General features: G+C 40.8%; 1 protein-coding gene across 18 annotated transcripts in view; it reads left to right on the forward strand.

The window, feature by feature from the left end:
* Window positions 1–15,371, forward strand: part of Plcb4 (phospholipase C, beta 4) — a 356,000-nt gene that overhangs the window by 120,655 nt on the left and 219,974 nt on the right. For 3 of the 18 annotated variants that reach the window (XM_030248529.1, XM_011239358.3, XM_030248532.1), the window contains one exon: window positions 7,448–7,620. The exons of 14 other annotated variants lie outside the window; for them this stretch is intronic. The gene's annotated coding sequence lies outside the window, so the exon portion shown is untranslated. Of the gene's footprint in view, window positions 1–2,191; window positions 2,328–7,447; window positions 7,621–15,371 lie in introns of all 18 variants that reach the window. One more of the 18 variants, XM_011239357.3, reaches the window with a different exon arrangement.

Below are 15,371 nucleotides of genomic sequence, written 5' to 3' on the forward strand. Positions count from 1 at the left end.
TGCCTGCATACAAACTGCCTTCCTTTTTCTATGATTTCTGCAAGTTCAGATCTTTGTTTTCTAAATTTCCTTATGAAGTCAGTATTACTGAAAAAATATGTAAAGCCACTAGAATGCATCAGAACCCGGGAAGTGTTAAAGCAACCATGCAACTGAGATTGAAGTGCACCCCGTCCTATGTGCTGTCATGGTGAAAGCAGTCATACTGCTGCTATTGCTGGGCCTGCATAGATGGCAGAGGGATCCACCTTGTATCTTCTGTCATTTTATCGGAGTTGGACTTTCTATTTCATTGGAGTTGGTTGTTTCCTTTAGTTCAGTTTACCTCAAGGTGGTTTTCCTTCATCTATAGAAGCATTTTCCTTACTCTTCTAGAGGCATGGCTGGCACGGTGGACAGCAGGTCATGATGCCTCTGATGGTGCTATATTTTAGAGGTCACCGTGGGTTCTTTAGTCCTATGAGTGGTTAAATTGATAACAGTGCTATCACCATAGATTCCATATTGTGTTTTAAAATTTAAATTCAGTAAAAAAGAAACCATCTGAAGTTTATAATCTACTATTTTACCTCAGCTCAGAAATGTTTAGAACTGTGACAATTCAGAACCAAAGATGACTGAAATAAAGCATTACCACACTGACCTGTGTGTGCCAGATCATTTTACGTATGTCTGTTGTTTTATTCTTAACTGAAGTTTTATTCCTCAGTGCTGCTGAGAATCGTCTTTAACTCCTGCCTTTCTCTCACACCATGTATGCTGTGTTAGTAATTCTGTCCAGTGTACCCACAGCATGTATGCTGTGTTATTAATTCTGTCCAGTGTACCCACAGCATGTATCCTGTGTCCACTTTGCTTTCAAATGTACCCACCTTCTCCTACCACTGTTTTGGTCTGAGTGGGGTTCTCTGCCCTCCTTCATCTGGATTTTGATCTGTATCTTCTTCCACCACTTAGCTGCCCGTTCCCCATTTAGCACCCAGAGCCACCTGCTTGTTATAATCCAGACCCTGTGCATCCCACCCCAGTGATCTCTAGGCCCTCCTTGTACTTTCAGTCTGTCACAAGTTTGAAGACAAGCTTGTTTAGCATATGTGAGACGTGGCTCTATCCCTAGCACCATGCAGACATGCAGGGGCTAATACTCTGCCTGGGCCTACCATATTCCACTCATTTCATTGCTCATCTTAGATTTTCTCTGCTCATTTCCTCTCAAAATGACACCCTTTCTGTTTCTGGACGACACTGCAACGCTCTCACCTCAGGGCTAATGTCTTCACCTCAACTTCTTTGCTTAATTGTATACTTCTCCTTATAACTATCCTGCCCTGTCCTCTATTTAAAAATTTCTCTTTATATAACATCAGTTTTCAATTTACTAATTACTTCTTGTTTCCTGTAACTGTGTCTTCTCCCACTTTAAAGTATAAGGGTGGTAGTGGGACAGTATTTTGGTTGTTGGTCTTTTTTTTTTTTTTTTTTTAACTTATGGGTATGTTCCGTGCTCTCCAGAGGAGCCCAGGGTACAATAGGAACCCTGCAAATGTCTGTCAAATAAATACTGCTGCACAGTGGATGGATGGATGGATGGATGGATGAATGGACGGATGGATGGATGAATGGACGGATGGATGGATGGACGGATGGCGCTCTATTGTCCATTGACCTCAAGTACCTATTGTTAAAAGATTAGATTTAACACATCTTAAAGCCGTTTGATAATATTTTGTATTCAGACCTCACAATTTACATGTCTAACGAGATAAGATTAAAAGTAAAGTAAAGTTAAAAAACAAAACAAAACAAAACCTATTTGTCATTTTGTCATAACCTGTTCTGGTTGTTTTGTTCTGTAAATGACAGATTAGCCGCTGCCCACCTATTCCAGAAATCTCCAGTTTTAGACATTTATAATTGGGGTGAGGCTCTTTTGCAGGAAAGGGCCACTCTAACATTTATAGAAAAAAATATTCATGGACCTCTGATTCCACTTCTCTGGAACCAACTGATAAACCTGGTAAAAATGTTGGGCATTGTAATTTTATGGAAAGTTTTGAATAGTACTGGAGGTCACAGCATCCACCGAGCTCATTACTGTGGCTTCCCTCACTGACCATTTTTGTGGGCGTGGGAAGCTCCAGCAGTTTTCCCTCTGCCAGGTGAACCACTCTCTTCCTCCCCTTCCCTACAGATAGGCAAGCCTTTCGCAAGGCAAGCCCCACCTCGGCCGTGTCTGTTCTCCAGCTGCTTAGGACAATGCAGTTGTCTTGTGCTTTTCTTCTTCGTCTGCGTACTTGGATTATCCTTGGGCTGTGATGCCTCCCAAGGTGAGGTAGGATGACCCTGAGAAACAACTGGATCCTTGCTGTCTTCTGAACTCTGGATTCCAGCCTTCCTGTCTGTCCTTCTAGGTCAAGCTGTAACCAGTTGAAGCAGGCGTGTAAAAACCTGTGCTCTGGCCTCAGCAACCCATTTGTTTACTTCTTGCCATTCCTCCACTATGACCCTTGATACAGTCAAATCTGAAAACTTAACCACTCCCAAACACAGCCGTGTTACCTCTGTCATCTCTCTTTAGTAACATTGGGCTTCCACATCAGGATTTCCTGCTCCCATGTTTCCTGCTGAAGATTTCTATGGCTCTGTTTGTATTTCTCCTTTAATATTGCAAGCCATGTGTCTTTCTTCTGTATTTTTTTTTCTTCCTGTGCTTTTGATTATATCAACAACACAACTATTTAAATTTCTATGTCAGACTATAAACCCTCAGAGGGCAATGGCAGCATCTTTTCATTGTTTTATCTGACTCATGTGTAAGCCATTGCTATTAGTTCCATAAATATTTCTTAGATCCACAGAATGTTACTTATTAGAGGAAATCTGGAACAACAACAAAAATAAAAATAAGAAAGCAAAAAAAAAAAAAGTTGGATAACACAGTTTGTGGTGTGGTTTTGACTTTTAAATATTTCCCTATTTAGCGTTCAAAAGTTTGAGTTTTCCATCACTGTAGAGTGAGTTTAGTTTGGAATAGGGTATTTACTGTATACAAAGAGCTTCCAGAAACTTCGCCCTTCGCATGCATGGATTTGACTGAAAGAGCTTTCAAAGGATGGAAGGCCAGGTTCCTCTTTAATAGCCTTTCATATTTTTTAGGATATCATTAAGGGGTCCTTTTTGGAATTATTCTTGTAGTCTCTGGGTTTGATACCAAATTAATTCTGAATACAAGCCTGATAAGAAATCTAAAGACAGGCTCTCTCACATGAAACCTGGTAGCTTTCTCTCAAACACAACTCGTGTATCTCAAAGACAGCACTAATACATTTATTTATTCATGCATTTCACTAAATATTTCTAGATCAGAAGAGTCCCACCTGTACTAGTTACCTGCCTACTGAGGTGATAAAATACCACGACTAAAACCTCAGGAGAAAAGGGTTTGTTTCTGCTTACAGCTGGTAGTTTATTATCCAGGGAATTCAGGACAGAAACTCAGGGTAGGAGCTGATGCAGAGGCCATGGAGGAGTGTTGCTTACTGGCTTATCCTCAAGCCTCGCTCAGCCAGCTTTGTTATAACATCGAGGGCCTGGGGTGGGGGCACTGCTCCCAGACCCTGACTCTCTACTATTCCTTTGAACACTAAGCCTCAACTCTAGTGTTGAAAGGAACATTGGAACCTTGTCACCCACCTGCCCCTCTGTACCACCTCAAGCTGTGACAACCAACAGTTTCTCTACATATTACCAGATGTCTGCTGAAGTGCAAAATCTCACGAAGTTAAGAACTATTGATTTAGGTCGAAGTAATGCCTTTGATACTTGGAGGAGCTAGTTCATTTTCACAAGAGTTCTCTGGCTGCTATGCTGAGAATAAATTGAAAGTGAAGGAGGGTAGAGGCGGGGACTCAGATCATCAGCCTAGCTGGAAGGTCAAAGAGACCAGCAATAGACTCCAGATGGGCTGCAGGGTGGTCAGTTTGGATATTTAAAATAATGATCCATTCTGATTTTCTAGTAGACTGGATACCAGGCATAGTTGAAAATAGCTACTAGGTAGAAATCTAGCTACAGCTGTTCTAAGGAAAGATGCAGGTTTGGTGTTTGGGGGACAATACATTTGGTCTGAACATGTTGCATTGGGATCTTTGACTATTCTGTTTTTTCCCTCTTTGATGCTAGTAGGCCACTGATGCTCATGGAGGCTGGGTACCTGCCCCAAGTCATGCAGCCTGTAGAGAGCAAAACCGAGCCTTTAAGCTTCTAGAAGCCCGAAAAGACAAGGATATTGCAGTATTTTCCATCCTGTAGAAGCTAATTTGGTGATTTTGTATGAAACGCAATTCTGATAAATACATTTCAAATAAAGTAATTTCATTTGCATTTCATAGCTGAAAGTATGTGTGAACCTTAAGAAGGAGTTTGGGCAGTAAAACAAATCACCTGAGATAGCACTTAAGGTGTGTGTGTGCGCCTCCAAAATTTGTATCTGAACTGACTTGGTGACATATTAAGAGGTGTTGGTAAGTTTTGCGGGTGGAGCTCTCACAAATGGATTCATCAGCTTCTAAAAGGGCTTAAGAAAGCATGCCTTGCTTTGCACTGTTCAAGACCTCATTTGGAAGTTGAGGTTGGGCCCTTAACCAAAAATCTGTGGGCCCTTTGATCTTAGGCTTAGTCTCCAGCACTGTAAGGAATACATTCCTGCAGTGTGTAAATTACCAGGCTGTAGAATCTCATTCCAGCATCGTGGAGAAACATGCCCAACCAGCAGACAGGGTCTGTGGCTCAGTCAGCTCAGTTCAGCTCTCGTTTACCTGACCCTGTTCTCATGTAGGCAGACCACTCGTCTGTCAGGTCAGAGCTCTGTGGCAACTTGTGTTTGGGAACACACCTCAGGGTGCTCCGTGGGTTCTGCAACTCACAATTGTGGAATCCTCTCCCTGATTCTCATTGCATGAATTAATTAAGCACCATATCAGGTGGAGCTAAATCATTTTCCTGTGGTGGTCAGGTCTGTGTGTAGCTTCCTAAAACATTAATATCCTTGGAATTTGGGGTAACGCTGGCAGGCAGTTTTTCCCTCTTGCACTTCTAGGTCAAACTCTTCTAAGTTTTAGTTATCCCTTACCGGATCCCTGAGCCATGACCACGAATATGTTTTCTTGAAATAGATCCTGAGTCTTTTGATATCCTCCCCCATCTGAAAGTACACTCTCTGCGTCTTTGAGTTATGTAATTGTGTGCTTAAACTGTGGTGACTCAATAATATAACTGCAGGCCTAGTGTCAGCAGAGTGAGCCATTGAAGAGCCAGCAGGGAGCTAGGCAACATAGATGACTCCATGGACCTTTGTAAAGGTGATAGGAGCCAGGAGGCTGGAAATAGCTGTATGCCGGCCTCTTCTCACTTATGTTGTGCCCAGTCATAACCTTATGATGTCATAACCTACCCTAAGAGAACACTTCTATCTCTGTTCTCTAAAAATAATTGATGCCAACAAAAATGTCTTTGGAGGCCTTCGATAGTTTATCCTTGATGGTTTCTTCCAGTGCCAACTTCATAGGTATGTGACCCCAGCAATTGCACAAGATCTGGAGCAGAGAAGGGCCCTGAGGTTCATACTCCACTCTTTTATTTATTCATTTATTTTTGTGAGACAGGGTTTCTCTGTATAGCCCTGGCTGTCCTGGAACTCACTTGGTAGACCAGGCTGGCTTCGAACTCAGAAATCCGCCTGCCTCTGCCTCCCAAGTGCTGGGATTAAAGGCGTGTGCCACCACTGCCCGGCTCATACTCCACTCTTACTATCTTGAAATTATTAATGATACAAGTACCTGTACTAATAGTATTATTAGTGAAATTGGACCCCAAAAAGAGCTGGTTCTAATTGTAAGAGCTAGCTAGCCTTAGCCCAGATTTCAGAGTTTCTGTGAGAAGCCAAGGGAAGTACTAGTATTTTGCATCCTGAGGGCATATAACTACTTGTAATGATATGCTAAGTTTAAGTTTAGATCAACTTTTGACCTAAAAGAAGAAAGATCAGAAAAAGAGGTATTAATGGCCATTGTTCTTTTAAAGGAGGCTGAGTGGATCACAGACCTCTCCCCACATCTTTTCTCTAGCTGGCAACAAGAGTTATCAGATGGCCCATAAAATAAGCCTTTGGGTAAGGCACAGTATGATTTTTCAGCAGTGTTGTCCAGGTAAAAATTAATTTTCTTCCTTTATTATTGCAATGAATATTTATTGACTACTTACTATTACCTGCATGGTCATGGAAGGAATGGCATGACATAGTTCCTGTCCCTGAAACAGAGCCCACAGGATGTAGGCTTCCATGGGTGTCAACGGTTGCTAGATGTGAGGCTTGTAATATATATGCTAAATATATTACTAAATGTTCCTCTATCAGGAAATATTTTCCCTGCCAAGGTTATTGGGCAATGTTCTCCCTGCCAATATTAATAACTCCATGATAATTAGAAGCAGTAAGTCTGGGAGATGAGGGCGTTTCTAATGTCTCAGCAAAATGATAAATGCTGAGGCCTTCAGGATAGCCCTTACAGCTGTGGGAAAGGACTCTGAAAACCTGAGTTCAAAATATGTAATTTCTCAACTATGGAAGATATAAGGTTGCAATATTAATTGAAAGATACTAAGGAAGGAGATAAAAAGATTAAAGGAGTGATTTTAGGGGGAAATCCCACCTGGCTAAGTTTATTGTTTGTGCTCACAAAGACAGATAGATTACTGAGTTCAAGGTCACCCTGGGACAGAGCAAGGTTAAGTTGGTGTTTCTTCCTGTTCATAAACAACTGCACGTGGAAAGGAACTACTGCTGGCTTCTGAGATGGCTGGGAAAATGTAGCATCATGAAGTTAGGACCTGCATCGATCCTCAGGACCCTTATGATGGAAGGAGAAAACTGAACCCTCTGGCGTCTGCACACGTCCACAGCATGAATTCACACAGTTTACGTAATTAAAACTGAGAAAACTACTTCAGTTGGGACTGTGAGGAACAGAAGCCTTTCCACATCAGAAACAAACACGAATGGTATTGTCTAATGATAAAATGGCTCCAGAGTGACTCACTTTGACTAATTGATACACAGGTGCTTCTATGAAAATATTGATGTTTTTATATATGTATTTTCCAGCCCTCCCCCCCCCCCCAAACCAAACCCACTGCTTAAAATTCAAGAAATCTTTTTTTCTTTCTGTAAAACATTTCAGGAAGCTTGAAAATTAACCTGTTTTTAATACTTATTTATTTCAGTTCAAACTGATTCCATAGTTTAAAAAGTCCATGTCTCCCGTAAGACTTGCTACCATTTCAGTGGTCACAAACGAATGTGCATTGGGTGTATCAAGTGGAGGTGATTTTTTTTCCTGATTGCTTGCTGGGCAGTTGTTTCATGTGTGCTTGTTGTACTCACTTGCAGCCTTGCTGTGGGAGCTCCTTCTCTGTGATGAAGCCAGCAGGGTACATTCCGAGCCCTTACTTCACTAAGAGAAGTGACAACTGCATACTAAGACCACCTAAAAACAACTGCTTTTCTTCTGGAAACTTCATTCCATGTATGATCGTCTGAATGAGATGTGCCCCAGAGTCTAGGTATGCTTGATGACTGCCTGGGGAGGTTTAGGATCTGCCATCTTATTGAAGGAACTATGTCACCAGAGGTGGGCTTTGAGAGTTTAGGGACTGTCACCAATCCACATGTGCTGGCTCTGCTTCCTGCGTGTGGTTGGGTATGTGAGCTCTCAGCTTGTTGCTCCTGCCACTTTGCTGGCCTGCGGCCATACTTCCCAAATGTGACTCCTTTCCCATTGGACCCGTACAGTCCGAGCAAACCATTTCTTCATAAATTGCCTTGGTCATGTTTTTTTGTTTCGTTTTGTTTTGATTACAGCAATATAACAGTAACTAGTATGCCAGCTTTAGGCTAAAATATCATTTTAAAACAAAATATCATTCTTAGTAAAATGGGAGTTCAAAGACAAACTGCTGTTTTCATCAATTCCCTGATTATTTTAAAGTCACTGTGTCTTATGCTTGGCCATGAAGCTCTGGAGACCACAGGCATTTCAGACTCCGCATTCTAACAGTCTTCTGGATTGTGCTGAAGTCCAGGGTGCCTTCTTTAAGGAGCAGGGGATCTGTGGTGTCCAACTTCATGTGCTATCACGGCTGGTCTAAGGAGAGCCCACAAACTGGTAAAACATCGTTTCCAGGTGTGTTGGTGAGATTGCTTCTGGAGGTAATTAGCACAGCTAGGCTAAGACCTGACTCTTCTCGTCACCTCTGTGTACAGTACCTTTCACATCTGAGGGCCAGGGAAGAACAGGTAGAAGGCGGGTACATGCTGTCTCTGTGAGCTGAGACCGCAGGCTTGCCCCGCCCTTGGATTGCACTACTCACAACTCCTGGGCTTTGGATAACACTCCTGCCCTGGTTCTCAGGTCTCTGAACTTGGACTCAACCACATCACCTAGATGTCTGGTTTATCAGCTTGCAGCAGGCAGACTGGGCTTTTTCTTATGCATAACTGTGTAAGTTATCTAGTTTCTGTCTCTCTGATTCTGTCTGTTTTAGTCTCTTTGCCCCTCCACTGTACCCAGAGAGGATGACGATGACGATGACGATGACGATGATGATGATGATGATGATGATATTCGTTCTGTTTCTCTGGAGAACCTCACCTAATAGGGTCTTGAAAAACTTGCTTTGAACCATCCTTTTGAACTGTGGATACAAAACTGTGTTGGAAGAGTGATTGATGGATGTGGGAGACAAGGAGATTACATTTTTTAAAAAAGATAAAATTAACCTAATTTTCTTAATTTTTTCTTTTCCCTTCAGTTTTACTACCCCCACTTATTTTCTTGTTCCTTCTTTCATCATTTCTCTTCCTTCCTTCCTTCCTCCCGCACCCCCCCTCCGTCTTTTTTAGATTATATTAAAGGCAGGTTTATTGGGAAGCTGTTCCCACGGACCAACACCAGGGATGTTGCCATGGGAAATGGGGGTGGTAGGGGGAGAGAGAGGAGAGAGAGGAGAGAGAGAGAGAGAGAGAGAGAGAGAGAGAGAGAGATGCACACAGAGAGAAGGAAGAGAAGAGAGAAGGAAGAGAAGAGAAGAGAAGAGAAGAGAAGAGAAGAGAAGAGAAGAGAAGAGAAGAGAAGAGAAGAGAAGAGAAGAGAGCCTTTGTGGTTTCTTGAGGCAAGGCCTTATTCCCAGGGTGGCCTCAAACTTGATAAATAGATGGTCCTCCCGCCTCTGCCTCTCAAATGCTGGGATTTCAGGGGTTGACCAAAAGATAACATTTTGAGGATCCTGGGAAGTGGAATTTGTGCAGAAGGAAGAAGCTCTTAGCATTTCTGCTATTTTGAATTATTCTAAGCTAGTTTTCTTCCCAAACTCACAGTCATTCAGTCAAGTTTACCTCAAAGTTGAAAGACACATGAGAAACGAAATTTTTTTAATTATTTAAAAAACTAGTAGAAAAGGTGGCTTCAGACTGTAAACAGAAAGTGTGGAACCTTGCTTAGCTTGTGTACAAAACAAAACATGGCTGCTGTTTTCCTGAATGATTATGTTCTTAAGTGAATAAAGTATTATTTGGTATTCAGAATCCAACATGTTTTTAATACCATTTTTAGTTTTAAACAGTAGAGGCTCTTCATGTTCAGAAAGAGATTGCAGAAGAAATTCAGGTAATTACAGAGGCAAGCAGAACCCTCTTCTCCTAAGTGACAGACTGTGAGCCTGGAGCAGAGGGGCCTGGAATAGCACTGGTCCCTACAGAGAACACTTTTGTGTAGGCAGAGTCCAAAAGCAATTGAAACAAGTTTGCACTAATGACTTTGGGGACCAGAGTGCCTTCCGAATAGAATAGGAGGGCCAGCATCACAGGGGTGACCTCTAATTTGCAATTAAAATGACTGTTGACTATGCATATGCACCTGCTTTGCAGGATTGTGTAACATAGGTGCTATTCTGTGGATTTATCTTGGCCTCTGGATAGAGAAAAGTTTTCCTCTGCTCCATGCAATCACATTAGTACATGACTATTGTTTTCTTTGTTGCTTATGTTCCCAGATGAATAAAGTAAGATTTGAGGTTTAGAATCCAGCATTTAGGGGGAAAATTCACAAATAAAACCACAATGGCCATTGTTATCCAAACAAAAGTCATGGGACATGCTAGCCAGAATTCTCAAGTGACCTATGCAGCTTATTGGCACCTTTCAGTACTAGTATTCCAAGGCTGGTAATGTCTAGCATACTATTTTGTAGGTAAAATCTCGGTAATTGGAGGTGTTATTTTAGAGAAAAACATTGAGGTTGTAGGTCATGATTTGATTTCAAGATTAGAGCTGTGGTTCTGATGTGAATTTAAACTTAAACTTCATAAGGAAGATACAGCCACAAAGCTGTTGTAGGGAATAGAAGATGTTAAAGAAAGATTCTCAAGTCGCAAGGAAAGCAGAAAGTTAGCATTTATCACAGTGGTAAAGTGGTTTCTATACTGAACTACTGGCATATTGAGGTAATGTGACAAGACAGGCTCCAGGAATCCGAGGAAAATTGGTTAGGTTCCCATAGGAACATCAGTAATGCCTAGGTGCTTTCCAGGGCTCGAGAACTCCATGTCTCTCTCCAGTTCTCTTCTTTCAGTCATCTTGTATCTGGGTCTTGGATGTGTTGTTACCACAGCGCAGTGACTACCTGCTCATCAGTTCTTAAGATATTTGATGTCCCATGTTACAGCCACCACTTTTACGTGGTCATTTGGCATTCAGGATGAAGCCAGTTAATGTTGAGATGTTCTTCCAGGTTAAAGTACACACCTGCTTTCAGGTTCTGCATGAGAAAAAAAACCATAAAATCTCATTAGTAATTTTTTTATTTCCATATGTAATACTCATTTAGTTAATATTTTAGATATATTGGGATAATAAAAATTAAAATGGATTCTATTTCCTTTTTTTCTTTTTCTAATGTGGTAAATAAAAATTTAAACATATACATGGTTCACATTATACTTCTGTTGTTCATCCTTTGTCTAGCGGGTCATGGTATCTTTCTATAGGGCTTTCTTTCCTACAGAAAATGAAATATCAGAGTCTTCTGTCATAAACGGGAATAAAAACAAAACCATGTACTGGCTTAAGAACGCTTACTCTTTTGAGATCTGTTGTCCTTTTTCAGTAGGACATTGTATGAACGAGTTTGCGATTGTATGCTACTGGGCGATGTAGTAGCTCTCTACAGGGGTTGGTGCAGTAGCGAGCTTTACACTGTTTTCCCTCAGCTTTCTCTTTATCTTGAATGTGTGTGTGTGTTTTTTTACTTACACAATTTATCCTTTCTTCTTTGCAGACAACATTGTAAATGCCACAGATTTTTCTCTGACTACATTGAAAACTTACCTGTTGTAAGTTAATGTGAACAGTGTACAATTACTAGTGAGCAGCTTCTAAAATCTGCTCTAAAGACAGAGTTAAATGGTAAATAACACAAGACAGATAATATTTCAATTATTATTTAAATAATTCATATAATATTGGAAAAACAAAATAACAGAAAAATCTGCTTTCACACCTGAATCACGTATCTTATGTTTATACAATAAACCTGATTTGTTTTTTAAAACCTCTACAGTTTACTTTGGATTTGTGTATCTTCTTGGAGAAGCTGTGTTTTTCAAATACGCCTTCCCATATTATGTAACACATTATTTTCAGATATTTTCCATCAAACAAAAATGCATGTTAGGTAGATCTCACATTGTTCAAGTTTCCCTTGTATAAAATATTGCTTTCTTCTGAGTCAGTACCTGCTGACAATTATGTAAAAAGCAAACCTTTATCTAAGGAGTGCCTGTTTCTGAAATACATTGCCTTAGTTCAGTACAAATACAATAAAAGCACACCGAGGAACAGAGGGGAAAGTCATAGAGTGCACCTTTGGTCAATATTTATCTTGCTATTATAATAAAAGAAAGAGAGAAGGTTTGTATTAATTAAATGGTTTATAATTACTGGCTTTTGGTGAAGGGGGGAGCCAACGAAGTAAATTGCTTCTTCCTGGTCCTGAGTTGTCAGGGAATTACTGAAAGGAAACTGTGGTCCTATTTCTGTAGCAGAACTAATGTGAAAGGAGAATGGCAAATTAAATAAGGTCAAGATGATTTAGCTAGCAGCTACAGTCTGCAGAATGTAAGACGCAACTAACTGGAGGGCTTTGTGCTATTAAACAGAGTTCTGCCTTTCATGTTGCAATGGATACTGCCATATGCCCTAGTAGTCATATTAATGAGATATTTTTTGGGTCCTCATTTGTCTTCTGGTATCTCAGTTCTACAGATGAGAGTGATTAACACTGCACTCCAATCGTGAGCAACGGCGGGGCCAGGATGTTGATAATGTAAAATCAAAGTCCAGGCTATGAATTATTAGACTGGGAAATCAAAATTTGAATTAACATTTTATTTTTCTTGAAGGCCGCCATTTGAAAACCGTAGAAGGATATTTTGAGCCTCACTCAGCCTTCCAGGACTTCTTAGCTGTGATGGAGCAGTCATGGGCTTCATGGGTTTCTGGGGTACCTTTCTTGGAGGGTGAGATAGGGAGATGTAGTGGACTTACAGATTCATGCTGCTTAATGATAGCGCCCTTTAATGTTGTTAAAACATCCCAAGATGTCGGAACTTTATATTTGCTCCTCTCTGTGCTTTTTTTTACTTTGATAGACCCCAGGATTACAAACAGGGAATTATATTGGGCTTGTTTTGAGAAAAGCAGAATATGAAAGTATATGTCCTTGCCTTTCTGCTGTGTTCCAGCCCATCAGTAGTGGGAACCTTCATTCATTCATTCATTCATTCATTCATTCATCAAGGACTTACATAGAAACACAATGAAAGTTAGATTTGAGGATAAGTCTATAGGACAATATTTTAGATATTTGATTCCAAATGGATTTGTTTAGTGTCACATTTCTAATGCAGTCCCAAGAACTAAATTAGCAAGGTACTAGCCTATCTGGATATCAGTTTATGAGGACCTAGAGGTCTAAAGATAAATTATCCCTCTGCAATAGTGGCACATATGTTATGAAAGTCACCAACCACCTGGTGGTTTTTTGTTTGTTTGTTTGTTTGTTTTTTAATTGTATTTAAGGCCATTCCATGAAATGGAATCCCATACCTGATACTGTTAATGAGTCTAAGAATTAGATACTGGGTAGATAATTCAAGGACCCTAGATGAAAAACAACTACTATTCTTCTGCAGAAATCATAGCAGCAAAACAACTCCTAATGACATATTGCTGTACCCACAGATCACCCACCTCTTAACAAAGAAACCTCTTGTGGTAGATGGTAATTAACATAAAAATCTACAACTGTAGATTTATCTACATGACAGAATAAGAGCCTTTGAGTAATAAACCCTAAATGGGATGCCAGTATGATACCACATCCCTTAAGCCTCAGGGATACATGAAGATGAAGAAGAGGAGGAGGAAAGATTATAAGAGCCGGAAGTGGTGGATGAGTCCAAGGGAACAGTTGTTTTCAGACACAAGGATGATGCATACATGAACTCGTGGAGACTGGGACAGCATGCACGTATCCTGCAGAAGTTTGAACGAGGCAAAATCCCCAAACAGAGAATGGAAAATTGGTGTAAAGTCCCACCCTTAGCCAATAAGCTATTTGCAATTCATAGCTGCTGGGATAATGAAAATCAGTTTACTTCAAGTGAATGACACTGAGTATAGCAACCACACTCCAGGCAGGCCTCATGTTTAGGAATAATTGGCCAGCATACACAGGACTCTGTGGTCGCTGTGGTCAGTGTGGGGTGTGTGTGTGTGTGTGTGTGTGTGTGTGTGTGTGTGTGCGCGCACATGTGTATGTGCTTTTGCTTTGCTGATCTTTTTAAGAGAGAGAAAGAACATTAGGTTGATGGGTGGGAGGGGATCTAGGAAGAAAAGAGGATGGAAAAATTACAGAGTCAAATATACTGTATGGAAAAATTAAAATAACAAACATGATTCAGTACCATTGATAATTATGGTTTTTCCAGCCCTTCAAAATAATACGGATTTCTTTACAATCATTATTTACTACCTTACAACACTAGGTTAACTTCATAAAAATGTTTTTTCTTAACTGTTAGTAATTTTATTTTTTAAATTATTTGCATATAGGTATGTGTGCATGAGTGCAGGTGCCCATGGAGCCAGAGATGTCAAATCCACTGGCGCTGGAGTTAGTCAGGAGTGAGATGTTTGATATGGGTGCTGGCACTGAACGCACACCCCGCAAATCCTAATCGCATAGCTGTCTCTCTGTTGCCACAAAGAATAGTTTCAATCTTGACAGGCTCCTTAACTTTTTGAGAGAAAAGAATAAAAATTTGTATTCTGAAGTGTATCTTTTCCCCATTTTTGTTCCTTCAAACAATTTATACAGCATATAAAACTTTTGAAATTATAATTTGTTTCTTTTGTGTCTTATCTATTCCTGTTTGGTGGTTCATATTCTTGGCTGCATTAATCTTCATCTATTTACATTTCAATCATGCTGTTTATCCATTGTTAACCCACTCATCTGGATAATTCAGGTCAAGCTCAGCCTACAGCAGCCCCTAGGGAGTATTAAACCAAAGAAGGGCAGAAGAGGGGAAATGGCATTCTGATTTTGATCTGTATTCAGATCCCTCTTCCTCATTGATACAGAAAATGTTCTCAGAGTTAGTTATTGAAAGTGGCGGGCTGGCTTCTTACCTTCCATTTCTATTCTGCAAAGATCAGCTGCCCCTCCTTGAGCCAGCCTCTGGCTTCCAACCCCTTAAAGATGCCCATGAAGCTGTTTCCTGCTTTGCACACTAAGTGGATGTTGCACTTTCAGCCTTTTGTTGCTACTTTTCAGCTCAGAAGTAGTTTCTGTTCCTTACATCCCACGTTCAGTCCAGGAAGAAACCAGTCCTGATGCCTATGTTCAGACCATGAAGTGAACCTACAGCTTTTCAGATGGCAGGCCATAGCTACTACTGACCAAGCCACTCTCTTGAGTCATCTGGGCTTTTGTAGTAGCTGGCCGATTGCTGTGCTGCAGTCATTCTCAAGCTACAACAAAGCAGCCCTTTAAACCTTCGGTCAAATCATGTAACTGTATGGTGGAAAACAGGCATGGCTTCCGATTTAACCAACAGAACCAGTGACCACCTGTCTACAACTTTATCCTTCCTGCTGTTATATCTGCTTTTATGGATCTGCTCAATATTGCAAAACACACAGTGCCCTCGGGACCTTTGCCCCTGCTGAACCGTCTTCTGGACCCCCTTCTAGA

This window comes from Mus musculus, chromosome 2 (genome assembly GCF_000001635.26).
Source record: "Mus musculus strain C57BL/6J chromosome 2, GRCm38.p6 C57BL/6J".
Classification (NCBI taxonomy): domain Eukaryota; kingdom Metazoa; phylum Chordata; class Mammalia; order Rodentia; family Muridae; genus Mus; species Mus musculus.